This window comes from Carcharodon carcharias, chromosome 15, assembly GCF_017639515.1.
Source record: "Carcharodon carcharias isolate sCarCar2 chromosome 15, sCarCar2.pri, whole genome shotgun sequence".
Classification (NCBI taxonomy): Eukaryota; Metazoa; Chordata; class Chondrichthyes; order Lamniformes; family Lamnidae; genus Carcharodon; species Carcharodon carcharias.
In genome coordinates, this window is record NC_054481.1 from 49,861,216 (window position 1) to 49,886,013 (window position 24,798).

The 24,798-nt window shown below is 42.5% G+C and overlaps 1 protein-coding gene across 3 annotated transcripts in view; it reads left to right on the forward strand.

Annotated features, from left to right (window-relative positions):
• Nucleotides 1–24,798, forward strand: part of lmf1 (lipase maturation factor 1) — a 662,806-nt gene that overhangs the window by 89,357 nt on the left and 548,651 nt on the right. The window lies entirely within an intron of this gene.

Below are 24,798 nucleotides of genomic sequence, written 5' to 3' on the forward strand. Positions count from 1 at the left end.
GAGGTGGAGGCAGATTCAATAGAGCTATTCAAAAGGGAATTGGATTGTTACCTGAAAAGAGAAAATATACATATGTAGATAAGACGCGGGAGTAGGACTAGGTAGAATGCTCTTTCAGAAAGCCGGTGCAAACTCGATAAGCTGAATGGCATCCTCCTGCGCTGTAAAGTTACTGTGAAACAAAGCTGTTTTCAAGCTAAAAGTTGTAATATTTGCTGACTCGTCCATAATTGTACTGCAGTAAGGGAGTTTGGTATTAGTTAAAACCAGTGCAGGTATGGAAGAAGGAGAAATCTATCCTGAAGAAGAAGAAGCCCAAGATCAAATGCGCCATCTGAACAGCGACCAACCACTGACCTGATCTTTAGAGATGTAGGTTGGAATAGGCCCTCAAATTGTCAGAATGGTTACATAGTCTCCAGAAATGCAATGCAAATATACTGTTACAACCAGCCCTTGGGTGAGGTTCCCCCAATTTGTTTGATCCTGGACAAAGTATCCCAAATTGTCATGCTCCTGGATAAGAAGGGATGAACTGGCTCCCTTTCTTTATTCAATCCCCTTGGTTGGTCGCATCAGGGTTCATTTAAAAAGGATTCCTTCCCTCATAGATACTTTTTCCCAGTCCAGATGTATTTATGTTTTAAAAGGAGCCAATTTAACCAGACTGTTTTGAGTTAAAGAAAGAGTGAGTTTATTAGTTACTAAATGTGAGGAAAAATAATAAAAATGCAACACACATACACACAAATTAGAAATGAGAAATTGAGTCCAAAAATATAAGTTTGAAAAAAATGCGAATCAGTCCTTTGGCTTGTCCGTGAGGAGTAGATGGTGAAATGTTGTGGCCATTAAGTTGGGGTGATTCCGGTAGCGCTGAGTTTGGCAGTTGGGTTGGAGATTCTTGGTTCTGCAGGTTGGTTGAAAGAAGTTGCCCTGTTTCCTTTTTGACTGTGGCTTTGCTGACTTGTAACCTGCTTCCAGCAATCAGAGAGAGAGAGTGTTTTCTACCTACAAGCGCAGGGATACCTAGTTGGTGTCCTTCAGCTGTGACCCACACAAGACACACACACCAGAACAGAACACCAGACTAGCATACAGAACTAGGGTTGTAGTTGGATTTTTAAAAATCCCTTTCCTTGTGTATTCCTGGAAGGGAAAAAACAAACATGTATTTCGCCCAAATCTGTTTCCTTTTCAACTCAGCTCATGTTCACAGTCTGGGAAATAACTCAACAGGAGGTGGTTTTGGCTGAGATGGTAATCATTTTCCATTATCTCTGCAACCACAGGAGATTACAGTTCAATTTGCATTTTATCTTTTCCTTTGAATTGCCTCTGTCAGACATAGGCCTTGTCATACCTTTTAGTTGCGACATTCCGTTATTGCTGAACTAGTTGGTCAAGTAATCCATACAGGAATTTTTCAGCAAGTGGCTACCTTACAGTCTCAGTCAGCTTTTTCTTGTATGTCTTTTGAAAGAAAAACACATGTCTCTCTTAAAAGTTCAACACGTCTATAAGTAATTGGGGGATAGGATTCTTGGTCATGACAATATGCACTTCAATGGGCCAAGTCAAACCCTGAGTCCAGCAAAGATTCAATAGCTAGTTGGTGTAGCTGCTTTATGGAACAAAAATGTCTAGATTGCTCTGAGACTACCAAGAAACCTCGATGCCAAAATAACCATTTTCCAGCGGTGGGTCATACAGTGGCAAAAACACAGTACCCATTAAGTCACATTGGTATGAAAGTTGAATATGCCCAGCAGCCAAACTGTGGTGCTAGCCTTCATGGTTGCAGAATGAAATTAAAGTCTGTGGTAGTTTTCAAATGTAAAACCGTGCTGAACATCAAGTTTCCTCCAGGAGTCTTTGTGCATGTCATTGGTAATGGGTGGATGGATGAGGATGGATCGAAGTTATGGATCAATAATATGTGGAATAGGCATCCCAGTGGCCTACGTAAAGAATGTAGCTTATTAGTGTGGGGCATGTTCAGATCCCATACAATGGATAAGATCAAGAGGTGCCTATGAAGAATTACCACCCATGTTGCACTTATATCAGGGGGTCTAAAATGCATAGTTCAGCCTTTGGATTGGACTCAACAAGCCACTCAAGCTGAATGGAATAGGTGGATGTTGAAGGAGAAAAAACCTTCACAAAGAATGGAAACATGCCCGCTGCCCCACTTGATGTTTTGTGTGGTTTCATTATTAAATTGTGGGATGCTATTATTGCACGGAGTGTCGTCAGACTGTTTAAAAAATGCGGATTATCCAATTCAGTGGATGGAGAGGAAGATAATTTGTTGTGGAGGGATGATTCTGAAAGCAAAAGAACCAAACCTGACCCAGAGTGGAATCCTTACAATGATGCCAAAGCCAAAGTGACTCAGACTGAATTCAGTGAACACTCTGTTTCGGATGCCAGAGACAATAAATTTGACGGTTTAAAAATGCTTTGATTGTGGTTAAAGGTATCTTTGTATAACTAATTTATTCAACAAACCCTGCCACATTAATTTAATGACTTACTAGTTTTTTTTCACATTTCAAAATGGCGACCATCCACACCCATGGTTCACATTTTAATCTTGGTGATGAGTTAACCCCCATCTTTGGAAGGATTTTGGAGGGTTTGACGGTCAACTTATACACAGCAGCTTATAGTACTTGGAATATGTTCATGGCTAGCAGCTGACAACATTGAGTACAGATCCTCCTTGAAATAATTAAGAGAAAACTCAGGGTTGTTGTCTAATCTCAAGGTTTCGGTGACCAATATGAACTATTCAAACTTTGCTCCTGTGGTTTTTGGGGATCTGAACCCCAAAAATAGATCAATTGCCCAGTTATTCAGTTCCTGGTAGACATTGAACTTTGGAACTCTACCTCGCTTAGTCTTCCTTACTGTAATATTAAATGTGTCTAAAAGTCCAGCCACAACAACTTGATTTATCCCACCTTCTGCCCACTCTTTTTTTAACCTTTATTATGTCCTCCATTTTGAACTTCGACCCACACTGGGATTTTCCTAGTTAAAATGCTATATGTGGCATAATCTTTTTTTCTTCTTTTATGGGCTGTGGCCATCGCTGGCAAGGCCAGCATTTTTTTGCCCATCCCTAATTGCCCTTAAACCAAGTGGCTTATTAGCCATTGCAGAGGCCAGTTAAGAGTCAATCACGTTGCTGTTGGTCTGGAGTCATGTAGGTCTACCAGGTAAGGAGGGCAGATTTCCTTCCCTGAAGGAAGAGCATTAGTGAACCAAGATAAAAACAAAATACTGCAGATGCTGGAAATATGTTTTTGTTACATTGGTGAACCAGATGGGTTTTTACAATAATTAATGATATTTATCATGGTCACCATTATGAGATCAGCTTTCAATTGCAGATTTTATTAACTGAATTCAAATTCAACCAGCTGCTGTGGTAGAATTAGAACCTGTATCTCCAGAACATTAGCCTGGGCCTCTGGATTACGAGTTCAGTAACATTGGCAAGAATTTTCAGCTTGGCAAACGGGGATGGGGCCTGCTCGCCGAGGCGTAAAATGATGCAGAGTGACGTCGGCCGTGCGTCTTTTGGCTGCACGCCTGCCAAACTGTCAAAGGCCATTAATTAACTAATCAAACCTATTGAGAAAGCTGCCTGCCCAACCTTAAGGTTGGCGGGCAGGTGAAGAGCCCGGGTGGTTTTTGCGTTTTTCATGGAACCTCATCCACAGGCGGGATAGAGTTTCATGAAGGGTTTATAAATTAACTAACGTTTATCATTCAAGTTCATTGACATGTCCCAGCTCATGTGACAATTTTTTTCTCTTTATTAAAATTTTTCAAACTTAAAACTCATCTCCCTGAGGCACCTCTGTGCCTCAGGGAGATTTCCGCGCTCCTTGGTGCACATGCGCAAAAGAGCGCAATCCCGACTCAGGGACCCCCACCCCAATGCCCGCACAGGGAGCGCACAGTGCTTCCGGGTGCACGTTACACTGGGTGGGCCTTAATTGGCCTGCCCAGGTAAAACGGCGGCACGGACCCGATCGGGGGCGCTAATTGGGTCTGCGCCTGCCCCCGCACAACCTCCTGATAGGGGGAGAATTCTCCCCATTACTGCTATGCCACCATCTCTCCAACTCCTCAAGCAGAGGTAGTTTTCACCTCCCAAGATTTTGAATGCTTTGATTGGATTTCCCCTGACTTTCTCTGCTGTAATGGAATGAGTTCTAGCTGTCCCCATTCTCATTTTGGCTTGGAAGTAGCCCTGTTAGTCAGAAGACCATGGGTTCAAGCATATTTGAGGACTTGCAAATCTGGCTGACTACAGTGCCCAGTTGGAGATGCCATCTTTTGGCTAATGTGTTGCACTAAGGCCTTGTCTGCCTTTCAGATGGACTTTTTAAAAAAAAAAATCCCATGGCGCTTTTTATTTGATCTCAGGATATGGTCAATGCTGAACATGCTGCAATTATCTAATTACTCGGCGTGGCGTTCAATCCAGACGTTAGCTGAATCCTTTGGTTGATTTCTGGTGTTGTTTTATAAATATTTTCCTCTGTTTGGAACATAAAATTCAATGATTTTTACTTATTTTTATGTGACTGCTCCAGTTTTTTCCCCCCTCCTAAGCATTCTGGAGTTCTGGCTGTGCTCGTTGATTCAAGGAGATTATTACTGTCGGTTTATTGGAAAATAATTAGCAATAAATTACAGGAAAATTCCATGCACAGTATAGATCAGATTGCAAACAGTCTAGATGAAAATGTGATTATGAGATATGCAGACATATAAAAGTCTGAATTTCTGCCATGGATGAGCTAAGGACACATGTTCTCAATATGTTCTTAATAAAAGACAGCACAAACAATTGGTATAACTATGTGGTATTTTAAAATGTCTTTAAAAGGTAATGCCCATATTCTGTTTGATTTGATTGATTACAGTGTGTGGTAGAACTGTTTTGGGGAAAAAAATCTCAAAATAGTAAAAGGACATGTTTATTGCAGCTCATTTGTACCGATTGACGTTATAACTGATGGTAATTTGTGGGTTTCATCAGATCTAATTATGATTCAAGTAAATGTTAAATAATCTGTCTGCCTTAGGTATACTATATGTGACAAATATAGTCTTTTTCTTCTGCTATCATGGATACTTAATAGCTAAAACATTGTCTTATTTAAACCATGGGGTGGGGGAGAAGTGACTAAAGCTTTAATCTCTGAGGAGGTCTTTGGAAAAGATCGGAGACTGACTTGATCCATGAGTGGTTGACGAAAGCCATACTGTATGATTAGAATCACAACATTTTTCAGCAAAGGAGGGGACTGGTTGGCCTGCCATGTCAGCGCAAGCTCTCAAACCTGGCTACCTGTATTAGTTCTGTTGCCTGCCCCTTTCCTTATCAAGTACTTTTAAATGTTACTGTAAATCCTGCTTCCATCGTTGATTCCGGATCAGTTAGTCTATGTTTTGATAAAGAGATTACTCCTCATGTTTCTCTTTATTGTTTGATGACAATCATAAATTTCTGCTTCCAATTTTCAACTTCTCCAGCGGTGGTAGCTTTCCCCTCTCATAATTTTGAACACTTTGAATGGATTTCTCTTAACTTTCTCTGCAGTAATGGAATGAGTTTTAGCTTTCCCTATTCTCACTTTAGCCTGGAAGTAGCCCTGTTGCCTCTCAGTCAAAAGGTCAGGGATTCAAGCCCTATTTGGGGACTACCCGACTAAAGTACCCTGACGCTTCATTGTTGGAGGTGCCATCTTTTAAATGATATGATGCACTGGAGCCTTTCAGATGGACTTACAAAAAAAAAATTCCATGGCACTTTCTTTTTGTTCTCATGATATGGGCAATGCTGAAAAGGCTGCCATTATCTAATTGCTCAGTGATATTCATTGAATATTTGAAGAAGAACGGTGGAGTTTTTTTTCCAGTTTTTTTGTCCAGCCAACACCACTGAAACATATTCTAAGTTAATGTAGAAATTGCTGACCAGGCAAAGGTGTGGCTATAGATTCAGCCACATGTAACAATTTTAGTTAAATTGCCTTGTGTACGTTCTCACAAGAAGGGCAGATACAGTTCACATCCGTACTTACTTAAGCATCTACCACCAGTATCCAAGGACGTAAAGCACATACAAATTTAAAAAACCCTTGTAAGCTCTGCTTTTCATCTTACCGTTTTAACAACAAATGTGCAAAAAAGCACTTCATAAGATGTGTGAATATATGTATTTGAGATCAAATTCACAATAATGCATGCAGTTTTCTGTGCCCACTGGTGTCGGGTGTGTTCAGTGGCATGAGTGGAGTGGTGAGAAGGCAAAAAATCAGTTTCACGATGTCATGAAACCAGTTTATGATTGTCTGCTCAGCCGGTTGATGGTGGGCTGTATTCCTCACCATTGGACCTTGGGAACCTCATTGTAATACATCAGCATATCATTATAAGGCCAGCCTGACGGACTCATTCCCCCCCCCCAACCCCACTGGATCGTCCACCCACGTCGGCGGGAAAACATGCCGGTGCAGAGCATGTCTTGACAACTGTGTCCCAGAAATCGGGACTTACCACCAGGGCCTTGCTCACATCGCAGACATGAGAGGAGCAGAAGATGCTGGAGTCTGACAGCAACGACACATTGGAAGAACGTCCATGGCATGCTGGGTGGATTCTCAAAGGACATGGCTCTGCTGCGAAGCAGCTCATGGAAGGTGGAAAGTCACTGTTGATACTCACAACTGAGAATGGTTGAGGGAGGAAAGTTTATGGTAGACCGGGAGAGAAAGAGGTGTTTGCAGGGTGGAACTGAGGGTATCCAGAGGGATGAAGTTGGGGCGGGGGGGAATGAAGGTGTCGGGGAGAGAAGGAGGTGCTGGGGTGGTGTGGTCTGAGGGCAGTGAGGTTGGGAAAGAGGAATGAAGGCGTCTGGGGTGGGGGGGGCGGGGGGGGGGAATGAAAGTGTCAGGGGGTTGAGGTAATTGGGGGAGAAGATGGCAACTGGGGAGGTAGGTGTAAGGGGGGGTGAAGTTGTAAGGGAAAGAGGGGAAGGAGTCTAGGGGCAGTAAGGGTGGTGGAAGAAGTGAGGCTAGAGGAAAAGGTAAGGCTGGAAGAAGGAGTTGGGACGGGGGAAGGACTAAGGGTGGCAGAAGAAGAAAGGGTGTCTAATGGTGTCAGAAACGTGGAGGGACTAAACGGGAGGGGGAGTCTAGTGGGGAGGGGTTCTTGAGGGCGGAGGGGTCCTGGAGGTGGGGGAGGGGTCCTGGGGGAGCGGGTAAGGGGTCTCGGCGTGGGTGTGTGTCCAGGTGTTTGTGCTAGGGCAGGGCCTGATGGGTCCATGACTGCCTCCTGGGGAGCGAATTGAGAGTGGGTATGGTGTGAGGGAATGGTTAAAATGATCGAGGAGGCAGAGGAGAGATGGTAGGGTGGGCGGGTGAGTGTTCAATGGTAGCAGCAGAAGGGACAGCAAGGGTGGCTGGCGGGGACTCGGAGGCAGACACAGACCTTGGGAGTGGGACGGAGGAGGTCGGGGAGGTGAATGTGGATGGGAGTAGGATTTTCAGGAAGGAAGGGAATGTGAATGTTCACCTGGACATCCCCGAAGGAAAAGGGTTGTGGCTGGTAGGTGACGGTGGGGAGGTGGAAGGTGATGCTGGGGCGAGATTGGGGGAAGGAAATGGGTGACTGGGGGAGGGGAAAAGATGGGGGAAAGCTTACGAAAAAGCAAATCCAGTGAAATGACAGTGGTGCTGGACAAGATCAGGTGCTGCATGGGAGTGTGATCACTGGGTGGGCAGAGATGCAGGTCAGCTCAGATGGACAACAGAAAGCGAACCCCGGCAGGCAGAATTCTAAATACTCAGGATATTGAGATGCGTGTGATACTTGAAGGATCTGTGTGCGTGGGAGAGTGCTTGCATGTGGCTCCAAAAGGTCCTGCCTGCTGCCCCCCCCCTCCCCCAGACACACACACACACACTTCTCCCTCCAGAATCACTCGTTGACTGGCTGCTACCTCTATGCAGACAGAGGATGAGGTTGAGAGGCTGACACGCAAAGGGGACTCGGAAGGAGAGGACAGCCTCTGAAATTCCTGAGTGGATGACCCAGGGGTGTCCAGCTGCCGCTCCTCCTTCCTTTGGATTCCTGGGGGCCCAGCCCGACTCCTTGAGGGGAAGGCTCACCTGGAGGGTCATCGAGATGCCCCATTTCACCCCTTGCGTTGCCACACAGGAACTCGCGCATGGCTCCCGCGTTGGAGTGAAAATCTGCACAAGTTGCGTTCTGCTGGATCAGGGTCTCCATGACCCCTGCCATTGTCCCCATGGAGACCCCCATACATGCACATGTAGGCACCACTTTTTCAGAAAACAGGCAGACGCACTCCTCTGACTTGCTTGCCATCTTGTTGAAGGTTTCCAACAGCTCTGCGTGATGTTCACCAGCTTTCTGCTGACCCTCTAGGATGAGTTGGAAGGCCAAATCCAGGGACTTGTCATCTGACTTGGGCCTCACAGATGCCTCTTCCCGAGTGCAGCGGAGCTCGGCCGACCTTGCTGTCTCCTGCGGACGTGTCTGTGTGGTGACCACTAAATTGTGGAACCTGAGCCTGCTCTAGATCTAGGTCCCACAGAGGTGTGTGCTCTGTGCTGGTGGAGGGTGTAGGTAAGCACTGTGATGGGTCTTACAGGCTGCTTATTTCTAGCTCTTCAATGGAGGAGGAGCCCTCTTGGGTGGAGGTGAGTATATGGATGGAGCTGAGGAACTGGATGACTGAGGGCATTGGTTGCTTGGCAGAGCTCCCTGTGAACCAAAGTAGAAGTAATTAGTGCATGGCAGCAGAGTCAAAAGCAGGAGAGAGCGCACTCACAGTTGCGTTGAGAGAGGGATGATGTGCAGAATCCTCACTTGAGTGTTCGCTGCCGACATCAATGTTGCCGTTGGCAAGGCCCATATCCTCACCAGGCAACGCGATGGCACATTCCTCCAAGTGAGTGAGGGGCCTAATGTGGGCCACTTGACCCCCGGTTTGGGACATCTCCCTGCTGATGTGAGCAGATTTCTCCAGCATGGTATGGAGAGAGTGTGAGCAGTGCGTGGAATGTGTTTGTGGTTAGTGGAGCCATGGATTGGGTGAGGACACGAATTCGAGAGGATATGAGCCTGATGGAGATGTGAGTTGTGTGTGAGCTAGTGGTGTTGTCCCTTAATGTGTGAGATCCGTGTGAATGTATGATTGGTCTGTGAGTGTGAGAGTTGCGAGTGATGAGAAGAGTGAGTTACCTTGGCGGAACGGATGAGACTATTCATTCCGTTGCGGCACTGGGTGGCTGTCCTCTTTTGCCGGGCATTAGTGCTGACCACCCCTGTCTCCGCCTCCTATGCTGGATTGTTGATGCCGCTGCCCCTCCTGCGGCCAGAGCAGGGGTAGAGGACATCACGGCGGGCCTCCATGGCGTCTAAAAGGTGCTCGAGTGACGTGTCACTAAACCTGGGGGCTGTAGTCTTTTTGCCTTTCCTGGCCACCCTGTCTTCCATGCAGCAGTCATGGGCTGGATGCACTGAGAGGTGTGCGCACGGCTGGACTTTATATATGGCGTCCAGCGTGATGAAGTGACGAGGTGATGTCGTGGTGGGCAAATGAGAGCCCACCCACCATTGAAACGACATGTTTCCCAAGAATGCATAATTAATGCAGCGTGTTTAGGACGAAACGGCATGAAATGCCGCCATTGCGGCTGGTGGGTAAAACATCGTTTTACCCGTCTGCTACCACACTTATTGCAAATCTGGGGTAATTCCGCCCAATGTGTCTATTAGTCATTTTGTATTTAACTATGCAGCAAGCCACATCTGGATTTCTAATCAGCCACATGTGGGTAGTTAGTATTGTATTGGTCAATTGTTCTAACTGCAGCCAAACTAATTTGTAAGTATTAAAAAAACTCATTTAATTGACACTGTGTGTTCTACAACATGAACTTAGTTTAATCTTCTAACTCTCAAGATGAGGTGTTAATCAGGTAAGAACTGCTGCCTCGCGTTCTGGAAAATATTCATGTCAAGTTGAAATTATTTGCCCTCCCAGGTTATACCAGTGCTTCCCCTAGTGTCATCATTGTTTTGTATTCTGCCTGTGATAGAAGTATTTTGTATAGTCACCAAATGTAAAGTTAAAAGGGATGGGGAAATTTCATTCCATGGCATTTTCCTGTCTCATTGTACCAAAAGTGCACATGAATAGTTTCAAAAATTGAGCAGCTGGTTATAGTCTTAAACCTAGTAATAAAAAATCGGCTTTGTGGGTTCATTCTATTTCCACAGAGGATGTGGGTTTGTCTGTCTCCTGTTTGCAATGCAGGTGAAAGGTATCTATTTTAGAATGGGCTTCAAGTTTGTCCAAAGTTCAATTGCATTTTTGGCCTCCACTGTGACTTCTATTAATGTGAACCTTTTCATGGGATTAGATAAATGCACTTATAGTAAAAGTTGATTTTAAACTATGAATATTGTGTGGTTTTGACTTTCAGTCAAATATAGTTACTGTTTATGTTGATATTGTTGATTTAAATGTCTAAGAATATGGTTAATGACAAAAAAATGCCAAATATGTTAAGTAAGTGATATAATGTCATGAGGCCATGCTCAGTCGACGTGCATTACCATACACTTTGTTAGCAGTGGATAGGTTTATTGACCGTCGTCGTCGGTTGTCCCTCAATTCAAGAATGGCATCTACTTAGAATCCTGAGTTTCTGACATGGGCCTTCATGTGCCTGAACAGGCTGCTTCTGGACTTGCAGATCTTTGGGCACATGGGGCAGGATGTCCCATGAATTAGTGGGATCTGGAGTGGAGGATTTGCTTCCTTTCCTTTCTCTGCCACCGCTCTGCCTTATCATTACGGCATTGTGAGACTCAAAGCAGGATGCAGCTTGATTGGCAAGCTGTCGCCATTTTGAATGATTGGTAGCAAATTACTCCAAATCATTAAAGTCAATGCTGCTGTGCTTCAAGGAGAGATTCAGAGTGCCTTTGAAGTGTTTTCTTTGTCTTTCCTGGAACGTTGGCAATTTGAGAATTGTGAAAACAGGACCTGGTGGGGGAGATGGTTTTTGGCCATCCAGACACCGTGCCCAGTCCACCGAAGTTGATTTCGCAGGAGCTTTCCCTGAATGCTTGTGGAACTGGCTTCAAGAAGGACACTAGCCTTTGTTCAATGGTCCTTCCAGTCAATCTGACGACAGCTGCTCTGTACACTAGGAGTTTTGTTGACTTACAGAATAATAGAATTGTTACGGCACAGAAAAAGGCCATTCGGCCCATCATGTCTGTGTTGGCTATCCTAAGGACCAATTTTATGTACTGCCACTCCTCTGTCTTCCCCCACATCCCTGCACATTTCCTCTTTCAGATATTTAGAAAATGTAGAAAAATTTACAGCACAGTGGGAGGCCACTCTGCCTCTGTCAATGCCAGCCAAAAAGTGAGCCACCTGGCCTAATCTCACTATCCACCTTTTAAATGAGTTGAACATTTCTACCTCTACTACCCTTCTAGGCAGTGAGTTCCAAACCCCTACCGCCCTCTGGATGAAAAAATTTTTCCTCATCTCCTCTCTAATCCTTCTACCAATCACTTTAAATCTATGCCCCCTAGGGACTGATCTCTCTGGTAAGAGAAATAGGTCCTTCCCAATTACTGTATCCAGGCCTCTCTCAATCTTGTACACCTCAATCGAATCTCCCCTCAGCCCCCTCTGTTCCTAGGAAAACAATCCCAACCTATCCCATCTTTCCTCACAGCTGCAATTTTCCAGTCCTGGCAATATCCTCATGAAACCTCCTCTGTACCCTCTCTAGTGTAATTACATTCTTTCTATAATGAGGTGACCAGAACTGCACACACCACTCAAGTTGTGGCCTAACTAGTGTTACATACAATTCCAGCATAACCTTTCTGTTCTTATAGTATATGACTTGGCAAAAAAAGGAAAAAATTCCATGTGCCTTCTTTAACCACCTTATCGACCTGCCATGCTATCTTCAGGGATCCGTAGGTATGTACTTAAAGGCCCATCACTTCCTCTACAGCTCTCAGTTTCCTCCCATTTATTGTGTATTCCTTTGCCTTGTTTGACCTCACCAAATGCATCACTTTACACTTCTCTTGGGTGAATGTCATTTATCACTATTCTGCCCACCTGACCAGTCCATTGATATCTTCCTGCAGTCCACAGCTTCCCTCCTCACTATCAACCATGGCCAATTTTTGGGTCAACTGCAAACTTCCTGATCATGCCCCCCACATTTAAGTCCAACCCATTAATGTATACCATAAAAAGCAGGGGACCTAGTACTGAGCCCTACGGAACCCCACTGGAAACTGCCTTGCAGTTGCAAAAACACCAGTCAACCATGACCCTTTGTTTCCAGCTACTGAGCCAATTTTTGCTACGTTCCTTTGAATCCCATGGGCTTTTACTTTTTTAATCATACTGCCATGTATGGAACCTTGTCAAAAGTCTTGCTAAAATCCATGTAGACCACATCAACTACACTGCCCTCTCTGCCTGTTACCACCTCAAAAAATTTAGTCAAGTTGGTCAGATATGGTCTTCCCTTAACAAATCCAAGCTGATTGTCTTTGATTATACTGTGCCTTTCTAAGTGACAGTTTATCCTGTCTCTCAGAATTGATTTCAATAACTTGCCCACCAGCGAGGTTAGACTGACTGACTTGTAATTATTCGGTCTGCTCCTTGCTCCATTTTTGAACAAAGATACAATGTTAGCAGTCCTCCAGTCCTCTGGCACCACAACTGCATTCAGTGAGGATTGGAAAATGATGGTCAGAGCTACTGCTATTTCCTCCCTGCCACCTTTTAACAGCCTGGGGTACATTTCATCCAGCCCTGGTGATTTATCCCCAGAACTGGTCCCAATGCCCCAGGAATCTAAAGCCGGCCCTCTTGCATCATCACTCCAGCCACACAATCATCTGCTCTAATCTCTTATTTCTATGCTCATTAACACGTGACAGTGGGAGTAATCTGGGGATCACTACCTTTGAGGTCCTGCTTTTTAATGCCTTTCCTAGTTCCTTAAATTCTGCCCACAGGACCTCATCCCTTTTTCTACCTATGTCATTGGTACTGAAGTGGACTGCAATCTCTGGCTGGTTACCTCCAGAATGTTTTGCAGCCACTCGGTGACATTCATGATCCTGTCACCAGTGAGGCAATATACCATCCTAGATTCACGTCTGCAAAAACGTCTGACTGCTCCCCTAACTCTAGAATCCTCTATTACTATTGCTCTTCCAGTCTTCCTTGTACCCCCACTGTACAGCTGAGCCACCTGTGGTGCCATGGAGGTGGCTGTGCCTGCATCCCCCAGATGAACCATCACCCTGATCAGCATTCAGAACTGAATACTGTTTGGATAGTGGGGTACACTCAGGGGAGTCCTGACTACCTGCCTTTTTTCTTTTGACTGTCTTGTAGCCACCCATTCCCTGTGTCTCCATGTACCTGTTATGGACAGGGGAGAGAGGCAAAACTGAATTCCTTTATTTTCTGGCCAGCCTAGAGTCCTGCTGTGGTGTCTGCAGGCTGGAGGTTAAACAGCAAACTGAGTTGCGAGTCTAGAAATGTAATATTAGAATTTTCCAAAGGCCAGAAGCCTAGATCATGTGATGTTGTCCATTAATGAGTCAGTTGCAGGCTAACGAGCAGTTTCTATGCCTCTGTTCAAAATCCATTGTTCACTTTAGGAGATAATTAGTGCCTCAGCAGGCGTAACAAGTTTCAATGGCTCTCCCTTTGTTATAGGACCAGGCTGGGGATACAGACTACAAAAACAGAATTACCTGGAAAAACTCAGCAGGTCTGGCAGCATCGGCGGAGAAGAAAAGAGTTGACGTTTCGAGTCCTCATGACCCTTCGACAGAACTTGAGTTCGAGTCCAAGAAAGAGTTGAAATATAAGCTGGTTTAAGGTGTGTTGGGTGGAGGGGGAGAGAGAGAGAGAGAAGTGGAGGGGGTTGGTGATAGAAGCAGATCATCAAAAGATGTCACAAACAACAGAACAAAAGAACACATAGGTGTTAAAGTTGGTGATATTATCTAAACGAATGTGCTAATTAAGAATGGATGGTAGGGCACTCAAGGTATAGCTCTAGTGGGAGTGGGGAGAGCATAAAAGATTTAAAAATATTTAAAAATAATGGGGACCCTCCTTCCTTAACCGAGGTTTTCCACCCACGGTGGTTGACAGGGCCCTCAACCGTGTCTGGCCCATCTCCCGCGCATCCGCCCTCACGCCTTCTCCTCCCTCCCAGAAACATGATAGGGTCCCCCTTGTCCTCACTTATCACCCCACCAGCCTCCGCATTCAAAGGATCATCCTCCGCCATTTCCGCCAACTCCAGCTTGATGCCACCACCAAACACATCTTCCCTTCACCCCCCCTATCGGCATTCCATAGGGATCGTTCCCTCCGGGACACCCTGGTCCACTCCTCCATCACCCCCTACTCCTCAACCCCCTCCTATGGCACCACCCCATGCCCACGCAAAAGATGCAACACCTGCCCCTTCACTTCCTCTCTCCTCACCGTCCAAGGGCCCAAACACTCCTTTCAAGTGAAGCAGCATTTCACTTGCATTTCCCCCAACTTAGTCTACTGCATTCGTTGCTCCCAATGTGGTCTCCTTTACATTGGAGAGATCAAACGTAAACTGGGCGACCGCTTTGCAGAACACCTGCAGTCTGTCCGCAAGAATGACCCAAACCTCCCTGTCGCTTGCCATTTTAACACTCCACCCTGCTCTCTTGCCCACATGTCTGTCCTTGGCTTGCTGCATTGTTCCAGTGAAGCCCAACGCAAACTGGAGGAACCACACCTCATCTTCTGACTAGGCACTTTACAGCCTTCCGGACTGAATATTGAATTCAACAACTTTAGGTCTTGAGCTCCCTCCTCCATCCCCACCCCCTTTCTGTTTCCCCCTTCCTTTTGTTTTTTTCCAATAAATTATATAGATTTTTCTTTTCCCACCTATTTCCATTATTTTTAAATATTTTTAAATCTTTTATGCTCTCCCCACCCCCCTAGAGCTATACTTTGAGTGCCCTACCATCCATTCTTAATTAGCACATTCGTTTAGATGATATCACCAACTTTAACACCTATGTGTTCTTTTGTTCTGTTGTTTGTGACATCTTTTGATGATCTGCTTCTAGCACTGCTTGTTTGTCTCTACAACCACACCAACCCCCTCCACTTCTCTCTCTCTCTACCCCCTCCCCCCCCAACACACCTTAAACCAGCTTATATTTCAACTCTTTCTTGGACTCGAACTCAAGATCTGTCGAAGGGTCATGAGGACTCGAAACGTCAACTCTTTTCTTCTCCGCCGATGCTGCCAGACCTGCTGAGTTTTTCCAGGTAATTCTGTTTTTGTTTTGGATTTCCTGCATCCGCAGTATTTTTTGTTTTTATCTATGGGGATACAGATTGTCTGCTGGTCCCTAGTTTCGTTGATTGTGATGTGCCTTCACAATGAGAGAGATGAGATTCCACAAGGATGAGGGTTGAGCTTTTGTCCTGTAACTGCTGTTGGAAATTTTCAGAAACTGCAGCCAACATGTAAATCATGTGACCTGTAGCAAGCATCTTTTGGTTCAGCAAAGTTCACTTTTTTGAATAAGCAGAAAAGTAAGATTTGATTTAAGCAGTTTATGGTCTCTTTCGTGCCTTGGGGTCATGACAATACCCTTAAGTTGTGGAGTGATCATGCCTTTTAACATGCTATCCACATAGCTCTCGACCTCACATATGCACCCCAGTGACCCCAACTACTGCTCAAGTTCCAAAACCTGAGGCTCAAGCTGCTGCAACTGATGACACTTCTGCATAAATGGTTATCCAGGAATTGTCCTGAAGTTCGCAAATAACACAGAATGTGCACTCTTGAGGTTGGAGCAACTCTGCTTTTTCTCTGTTAGTCAATGGACTTGTTACTACTAATAAATTGTGCCACTGCGCATAAATCTTTATCAATACTAATAAACCTTAGTATGAATAAACTTTACCAATACCAACAAACATTACTAATACTTATAATTCCTACTAGTACTTAATATACCTTGATAGTAAACCCTACTTTACTCATCTGCTTATTCCCTAGTTTAGATCATAAATACTCACCAGTCAATCACCCAGCTGCATTGCTGTGATCTTACACATAAATTTTTCTTTCCGAATTTGGGTTCTGACTGAAAACTACCTAAACCCGCTGCTCCCGTTTTCCCTCTCTGTGATCTTTGTAGCCCTGCTGCTCTCACTGTTTCTTGCTCCTCAGACTGAAATCGAGTCCGTTATGTTCCAATCACCTGTGGGCTCTGTTCCTCATCTCTGAGTTCTTTCAAACATTAATTTCAATATCCTTGTGCACATTCACAAACTGCTCGCTCCACCAAACATTCTCCGAAGTCTATATCCAAACTCTCAGCCTCCACTCTTCCAACTCTGATGTATTGCTTGCCACCATTTCCTCCACTTAGCAACCTGATTGCTCGGTGAATAGTGTTGCTGCATTGCAGTATACTCCTTTTCACTCCTTCACATTCACCATGCTCTTCCTGAAAATCAGCATCTTCAATCCTACCACAACCCTTTTCACAGCTCCTGCTTAATGACCTCTTCTCTGATAAGGCACCTGGTCATTACACTACATTAAAGGTGTTATGTGAATATAAGCTGGAATCTAATAAAGGAATATTGATAACTGATAATTGGAATGGCAGACATGTGGAGGAAGTTGCAGGTTGGGCTCTAAACAAGAAACTATATGATTTAAATAGGGAAAAATGAATGCATGGAAATGAGTTACAGGCTGGAATGAAACCAAAAGAGTTTCAATAATCGATATATAGAATAACAGATTCCTGGGAGCAGGGTGCGGGCTGTAGTTTAATCAGGTGGTTCAGATAGTTTATATATACAGAATAACGAGTATTTTGGATTCAGTTACAGGTTGGAATCCAATTTAGGGGTTCTGGACTTTATATACATAATAGCAGAAGCCAGGAGTGCAGTTCCGTGATGCGCTTTTATTCCGCTGGAGAATTTTTGTGGATGTGGTGGTAATGTTTGCTGCCACAAATTCTATGGCCTGCGGAGGTCTTTGTTGTCAAAACTCGATGCCATAGTCTGTAGAAGGCTGAACTGACATAGCCTTTCCGGTGTTGGATTTTCTCATCAGTGGTGGCCTTTTGAGAGAGGTGGCTGCCAAGGCATGGGAAGTACTCAACTTATTTCAGGGCTTCTCCTTTAGAATACATTGGGGGATGGAATATTTGGTGTGGGTTGACATGTGTTTTGTTTTGGCACCATGAGTTTCTTATACACAAAATTGAAGAGTTTAAGAGTAGCTTGCAAACCTGGTGCGGAGAAGGCAACGATGCTGCAGTCATCTGCAAACTGCAGATCGTGTGTGTCTGTGGTGGTCAGTTAGTTTGGTTTGGGACAACTGAGGTTAAAGAGTTTTCTAACTGTATTTAGTACTCACATCAGAGGGCAATTGACCTTTGGGGTGAATAGCCACTGTCAGGTAGATTATTGTTTCGTGACCATTATCTCACCAACTGAAAAACAATAGGACTGTCAGAGTAGATCGAATGAATTATATCTAGCATTAGACAGATGACTTTTTCATTAAAGAGAAAAGATATTTGCTAAAATTTTTAGAGGGTTTTGATCATATTCACAAAAAGCTTGAACTAAAAATAGAAAACGTTGAAGTGACTCAGCAGGTCTGATAGCATCTGTGGAGAGAAACAGAGTTAATGTTTCAGTAGACAAGTGAGATGAGGTAAGATGGCTCATAGAGAAGCAGTATTGGCTTAGTAAACTGTTTCTGTGCAATGCTATTTTATAATTCTACAGAAAGTATAATGATGCATTTGATTTGAAATATAGAGACTGTTATTAAATAATTTTTAGTAGTTATGAAAGTATTATGATCATTCTTACATTCACTTTAGTCGACAAATGAAGCGTAATCGAATAGAAGTAATAAGAGACAGCATTGTGTTTACTTCCTTAAACTTGCCCTTAAAGCTTAAACTTTAATAAGCAAGGTTTTTAAATTTTAATTTATAGGAAATGTTCCCTTTCTGAGTAACTCTTGCATTTTTGCTGTCAGGGCCTCCACAAAAATTTCTACAGCTAGATCCAATGTACAAGGCACAAACTAGATAGTGGTAGGCATGTGACAGATAAAAAAAACTAGATTGACACATTAAGGATGGTAGGCTGTCCATCAACCATTTTCATTGAAGCAGAAGTTTTTATGACTGTTATGATTTTGTCAAGGACAGATCTATTTTCTTCAGAATACAAGAAGGCCAGAAACAACCATCCAGCCTATCCAAGCTCTTGATCTCCAATATTGCAGAATGATATGGCTCTCAGATGTATGGAGACATAGAAATTGTTTAAATGAGTTGATACTTCTGCTGGAAGAGTGGCTATTGGACAAACACATTAACCTTCTGTATAGTGGTATTCCATGCCATCAGGCTGTGCGAGCCTTTTCCTGTCTAACTTTGGAACAAATCAAGAAGCATCATTAATATCCCTAAATGCCTAATTTCCTTAATAGCATGGCATCAAAACATAGCTGACCATTAATAAAATAACTGGCTAGTCTGAAGAATTTGGTAAAGATTTAAGTGGAGTAATTAATTTTATGTTTTACTTCATGGCATTTGTTTTTTAAAATCTGGAAGCTATACAATAAAATACCATCTTTTTTCCACTTGATTTTAAGTTTCAAGAGTGGTTTATGGACCACTGCTCAAATAACGAGACCCAACATCAGTGCTAGACATTGCAGTGGCTTTATACTGTCTCTGCTTCAAGCTAGCACACATCTTGGATGTAACTTTTGAGGGTTTTGGCAAAGTGTACCATCGTTCCATTGCCACACGAACAAGGAGGATGTGAAATAACCAGAATGCATGACCAAGATGTAGTTCACTAAGAAGCAGACTCCTCGCACCTGGGGCAGTTGTGGATTAGGTGGCCTGATATTAATCTGAGTATATTTCCAGTGGTCTATTCTCAGCAGCTTTGCTGCACCTTAGGGTCTTCCCCTTTCAAAGTGGGTTCTTTCAGTACCCATGTGTTATGTTTTCTGTTCAAAACAAAAGGGATAAAGAATTTACTGGATGGAATTTAACCCTCCCTCTGCTTTATTGAAACTTCAAAGATTTGCAGCTGTGAAACTTCGTTCATTTTGAGGTAAGTTTTTAATTTGTTCAATATTCAATTGTATAGTGCCACCATTTAAATGCGAAAAAAAACACTTTCCTTGCTTCTAGGTTTGTTTGCCATCTTATCTGAGATCATATTAATTAGAATCTGAATCTATATACAAAATTTTGACGAGAATGCCTGCATTAAGTGAGTGCTGTGCATATTAATTGATCTGGTTCTCTGCATACACCAGTTTAAATTGGCACAATAACTGAAGGGGTTGTTGGGGGGATGGGGATGGGTGGTGGGGTGGTGGGGGTTAAATTGTTTTTAAACGTTTAACCATTTGCCCTCTTCAGGGTACTCTCTGTCAAAAACAGATTGACATTTGAAGCACTTATTAGGGGGTAAGGGCAAAAGGTTAAAACTATTTAGGATGCCTTGTAATTATTACAGGCCTCAATGCCCTTGTTAAAAACAAAAAGTTGTTAAAATAATCATCCTGTGTATTGGAATGGCTCGCAGAAGGTCATTAAACAAACTATGCAAGTGGATTAAAAGATGATTTTTTTTAAGGAAAATGTAAAAAAAAATCTTTTGCTTTATGTGAAGTATGTAACTAAAGACTGTCATTAGACAAAGAAAAAATAATTTACATCTTCAACAGCTGTTTTTAGTTGGTGCCAAACCTAAATATTCTGCAACAGTCGTAGGGGAGGAAATAAGCTGGAATGGTGGTAAATGAAACCACTTGTCTGGTTTCAGCATTCTCTTTGTTGTGGTTGCAGTACTCCAAACTGGGTTCCTAAACTCTGTAATTACACTGTCCATATTGCTAGGAAGGAAAAAGAAATGCAGAGGAAGCTTTCTCCTCTAGGGTATTTGATTATAGAGACGGAAGGAAGGGTCTTGCTGAAGAACTCCAGGGCACTGGTAATTGGAGAAATATTACCTTCCAGTGTACATGCTGTTTTTATAAACAAGAACCATAGTCAATTCATATAAACCTGCCAAAGTAAAGTAATTACAGGGTATTTTCACAAGTTCAGCAGTGTGGAGGTCTGAAGAGTTGGTCTGTGACTTGGTAAAACTGAGAACCAAATAATTTCAAGAACTAATAGAAATTGTAAAGCAGAGGTTATTGGTCATTTATAATAAGCACCAGGGTTAGATGAAATTAAACTTTGAGTTGAATGATGCATGTAAAAGCTGGTTGTTATTTTTTGGTCTGTGTTTTGGTTATGATATTCTCTGGAGTTAATCCAAAGTAGTTTTAACCTTTTAGATAACTGTATCTTTTTTAACAGTGAAATTTTAGCCATTGTGGATATGGCTGTTTGAAGAGATGGTGTTACTCTTGAAATAATATGTAATTTAGTTTGTTGTTGTGATGTTATTTTCTGTCATTTATTTAAATAGTTCTTTAATTTATTTAAGAATAATTCCACTAGTAGATCTAAACCTAGTTTTTCTTTTTCCTCTTCAGATCAGCCAGAATGGTAGATAGATGTGGCCTCAAACCTATCATTTCTGTCATTGCAGCATATGTAGCCTAATGAACAGAGAGGTAATGTGGAGCTGAGGCCTGCATAGTCTGATCAAATTCAGAAAGCTGATCCTGACAGGACAGCAAAATTGCCACCAACTGTGGAACTAATACATTTTAGTTACTAAGTTTTAACTGATAACAGAACAAAATTAAGTTGTTGACTCATGTAGAGAATGCATACCTTGTTTAAAATGTTTAAAGTTTATTGGTTCCATTATGGTTTAGTGACTTTATCCATTGAGTTGCTGAGCCATACAGACCAGGAAGATGCGAGAACAATGGCTGCAAAAGCATGGTATTGCGGGGGGAAATGGCATTAATAGAACTATATAACAACAAGGAGCTGACACCTTCAGGAAGGGATGAAGAAAAGAAGGAAATGAAACAGACGGTCATCACCTTTGGTGATAGAATTATATTGTCGAGTGGGTTGATTCTTCCGGACTGAATATTGAATTCAACAACTTTAGATCTTGAACTCCCTCCTCCATCCCCACCCCCTTTCCGTTACTTCCCCCTCTCTTTTGTTTTTTCCAATAATTTATATAGATTTTTCTTTTCCCACCTATTTCCATTATTTCAAATCTATACCTTTTATGCCTTTTTAGTCTTATTTCACCCCACCCCTACTAGAGCTGTACCTTGCGTGTCCTGCCATCCATTCTTAATTAGCGCATTCTTTTAGATAATATCACCACCTTCAACACCTCTTTGTTCTTTTGTCTGTGACATCTTTTGATTATCTGCTCCTATCACTGCTTGCTTGTCCCTACAACCCCCCCCCCCCCACCACCACCACCACCACCACCACCACCACCACCACCACCTTAAACTAGCTTATATTTCACCCCTCTCCTATTTTTACTTAGTTCTGTTGAAGGGTCATGAGTCGAAACGTCAACTTTGTTCTTCTCCGCCGATGCTGCCAGACCTGCTGAGTTTTACCAGGTAATTCTGTTTTTGTTTTGGATTTCCAGCATCCGCAGTTTTTTGTTTTTATCTCCTATTATCTATATCCTTACCGTCAATAATTTCGGTGGAAGTTAGGATGCCAACAGATCATACTTTCAGAAGTACTACAAAGCGTGAAGCACATTATGATCCTTCGTAAATGATTCGTAATTAATCTTGCAGTAATGGTGGTTTAGATTTTTACTTTTGAAGTGTGAATTTTTCTGGTTGTCAGGATTGTTTGTGCCAGCGCATAGCGCATAAGGATCCGTATTGCTGGATCCCCATTTGAATCACGTGGCTTAATCTACCTGCCTCCAAAAGTAATACCCTTGCACATTCTGTAGGAGCATCATTTTAAAATCGGAATGGCATTTAAAACAGACTGCATGTGATACTCTGAATTTCTTATGAAGAATGTGCTGTGCATGCTTAACTAGTCAGTCATAAAAAAAGCGATAAAAAAGTCAATGTGCTAAAATCTTCATTGCTGCAATCTAATTTCTGAATGTGCATTGATTTGCATGTTTCTCTATTTGAATTTTCTTTTTGGAGACGTGGAAAAAGACGATGAGAAGTTGATAATGGGGCAGGTTATCCTGCACCAGAGGCTGTCTAGTCTTGCCCTGTTACTTGCACAGATCCAGACATGCCTACCTATAAAAAAGAAATATATCTTCAAAGGTTTAATTTCATTTGGGAATTAGTGACTGATGTGACTGGAATCTAAGTTGGAGTGAGTGTCACCAAAAATGGGGTGTTGACTTTGGCTTTGATGGTGAACACAGCACCATTTCTCTGACTATTCCAAACTATCTTGGGAACCATATGCAACAATGGTAATGAGCAAACAGGATCTTGCAGAATAGGTTATGGGTGCACTGAGCCTCTAAGTTTATGAAGAATGAAGGATGGAAGGCCTGCATGAAGGATTCAGCAGTGGATGGGCCAAGGTGTAGCCAAAAATTGGTGATGTTACAGAGGTTGAAATAGGCAGTTTTGCATTGGAGAGGCTGGAGATCATGGGCAGTATGGGGTTGGGGTGAACTGCACCTCTGGATTAAGTTGGATGCCAAGGACAAGAAGGCTGGTTCGGTATGAGACAGTGATTGGAGAAGGAAGTGGAATCAGTGGCCAACAAGCTATTATAACTGCCCGCTGATGAACGTGAGAAGTGTATAAGTAACTGTAATCACCTGGATTTGCTCTCTGATTGGGAGTGAACTGAATATGTTCACCTGAATAACATCTATTTCCCAGACAGATCTTTATTGATTGCCCCTTTTCCTTCTGCATTTTCAGTTATATATTTGAAACATGCAGATTCTTGACTCTACACCACCTTAGATTCAGATGCAAAAATTTTCAAAATTTCCTCCTATATATGCTATTCTGGCCTGAGAAGGTGTCTTGGTTTTTGTCACTTAAAAGATATTAACTACTTTCCCCATAAGCAAACTATACAGTTGGCCACTTTTCCTAATTGCCCTTTGAGAAGACTTGATCAGTATAGTATAATGCCTTTGGTTGAATTGGTTCTGTTGATCAAACTGGCAGTGTTGTGGGTGGAGAGGATGGAGAAATTGTTATTGCTTCATGATGCATCATAATGTGCCAATGAAATTCAAACAGTTACTTTACGTTGTAAATTATGCCCTGTACCATTCAGCAAAAACGGATAACTGCATTTCCTTAAGTGTCCTGAGGGGTAATGAAACCTAAAATAGATTTGTAAAAAATTGGAGATTTGTCTTGTTTTAATATTGATTTTTAATAGTTTGGAGAATTTCTCGATTGGTATAAGCGATAAGCATTCTCCTTCATGTTCTGAAGGTGCTTTTTTTCCCTCTGGGGAATATACATTGGCTAATGTCATTTCAAATGGTCTCGCTTGATTCTGACAAGCTAGCTAGTTTAGTGGGGGAAAGGTTATTTACCCATTGTTTTTGAGATCCTGTTCTTCAGGAAAACTTGCCAGGTAGTTTTCTCTGCTTTTTGAACATTGCTTTGGTTATCAGAGTTGTTAATAATTAGAAAATTCATATTGTGTCCCATTAATTCATCCCAGTTAGGACCTAAAATGAAAGAGAAGGTATAATTATTTTCCCATAGCAAAGTTTCTTCAGTGAGTCTGCTTTGCTAGGCAGCTAATGAGCTGGAGCTTTTGGGACACTGTGTACAAGACCAATTTCATGTGCATTTAGTCTCATGGAAACCTGGCTTAAATGAAGATCATGACTTCCAAGATCATCTAGAGTTTTGAGACATTTGCTATTTTGAAACAGGAACATTTTAAATAGAATTTACTAATTTAATGTTTCCTCTTGTACCTTTATTTGACACATTTGATTCATAGTTGTAATCTGCAGAATATAGCCTGTGAGAGCACTTATTTGCTTGACAGTGGTAGAGATGCAAGGCATACAGTAAAATCATAACCTACATAATTTCCTGTGTTTAACTGATGAATAAGATAGTTTACTGTTCATAGTGTGGCTCACTATCTCCCAAAACATTATGCATAAGGTTACTTTTTGGTGGATGCATGGGCTAACTGTGAATATGAACGTTTGTGCTGGGAGTGAAGATATCTAGACCATTTCCAAATTGTAAGAGTCCTCAAGGCTTAAAAACTGTTAAAGCTGATTTAATTGTATCTGCCTCCTAACATTTCATTAGGCTAAACTGATGTGTTTTCTTTATTTTGGCAATGGTAACGATTCATCTTAAACTTATGTTAGAATGTGCAAGTTGATGTTTGAACTTTTGGATTTATTCTTAATGCCTAGTCTACAAAATACCACATGACAGTAAATGAGTGACAAAAATTATCGATGTTCTGAACATACTTCTGCATTTCTTTACCCCAGATGTCATTGCACCTTTTAATGTGCATTTTTCCTCTTCTAGTCCCACAACTTCCTTGGCTCAGAAGGTGGGCTAGAATTTTGCACCATGACCTCTGAGATGCATTACAGTTGCCCAGAAAAATGTCGAATGATTCCCTTCCATTATA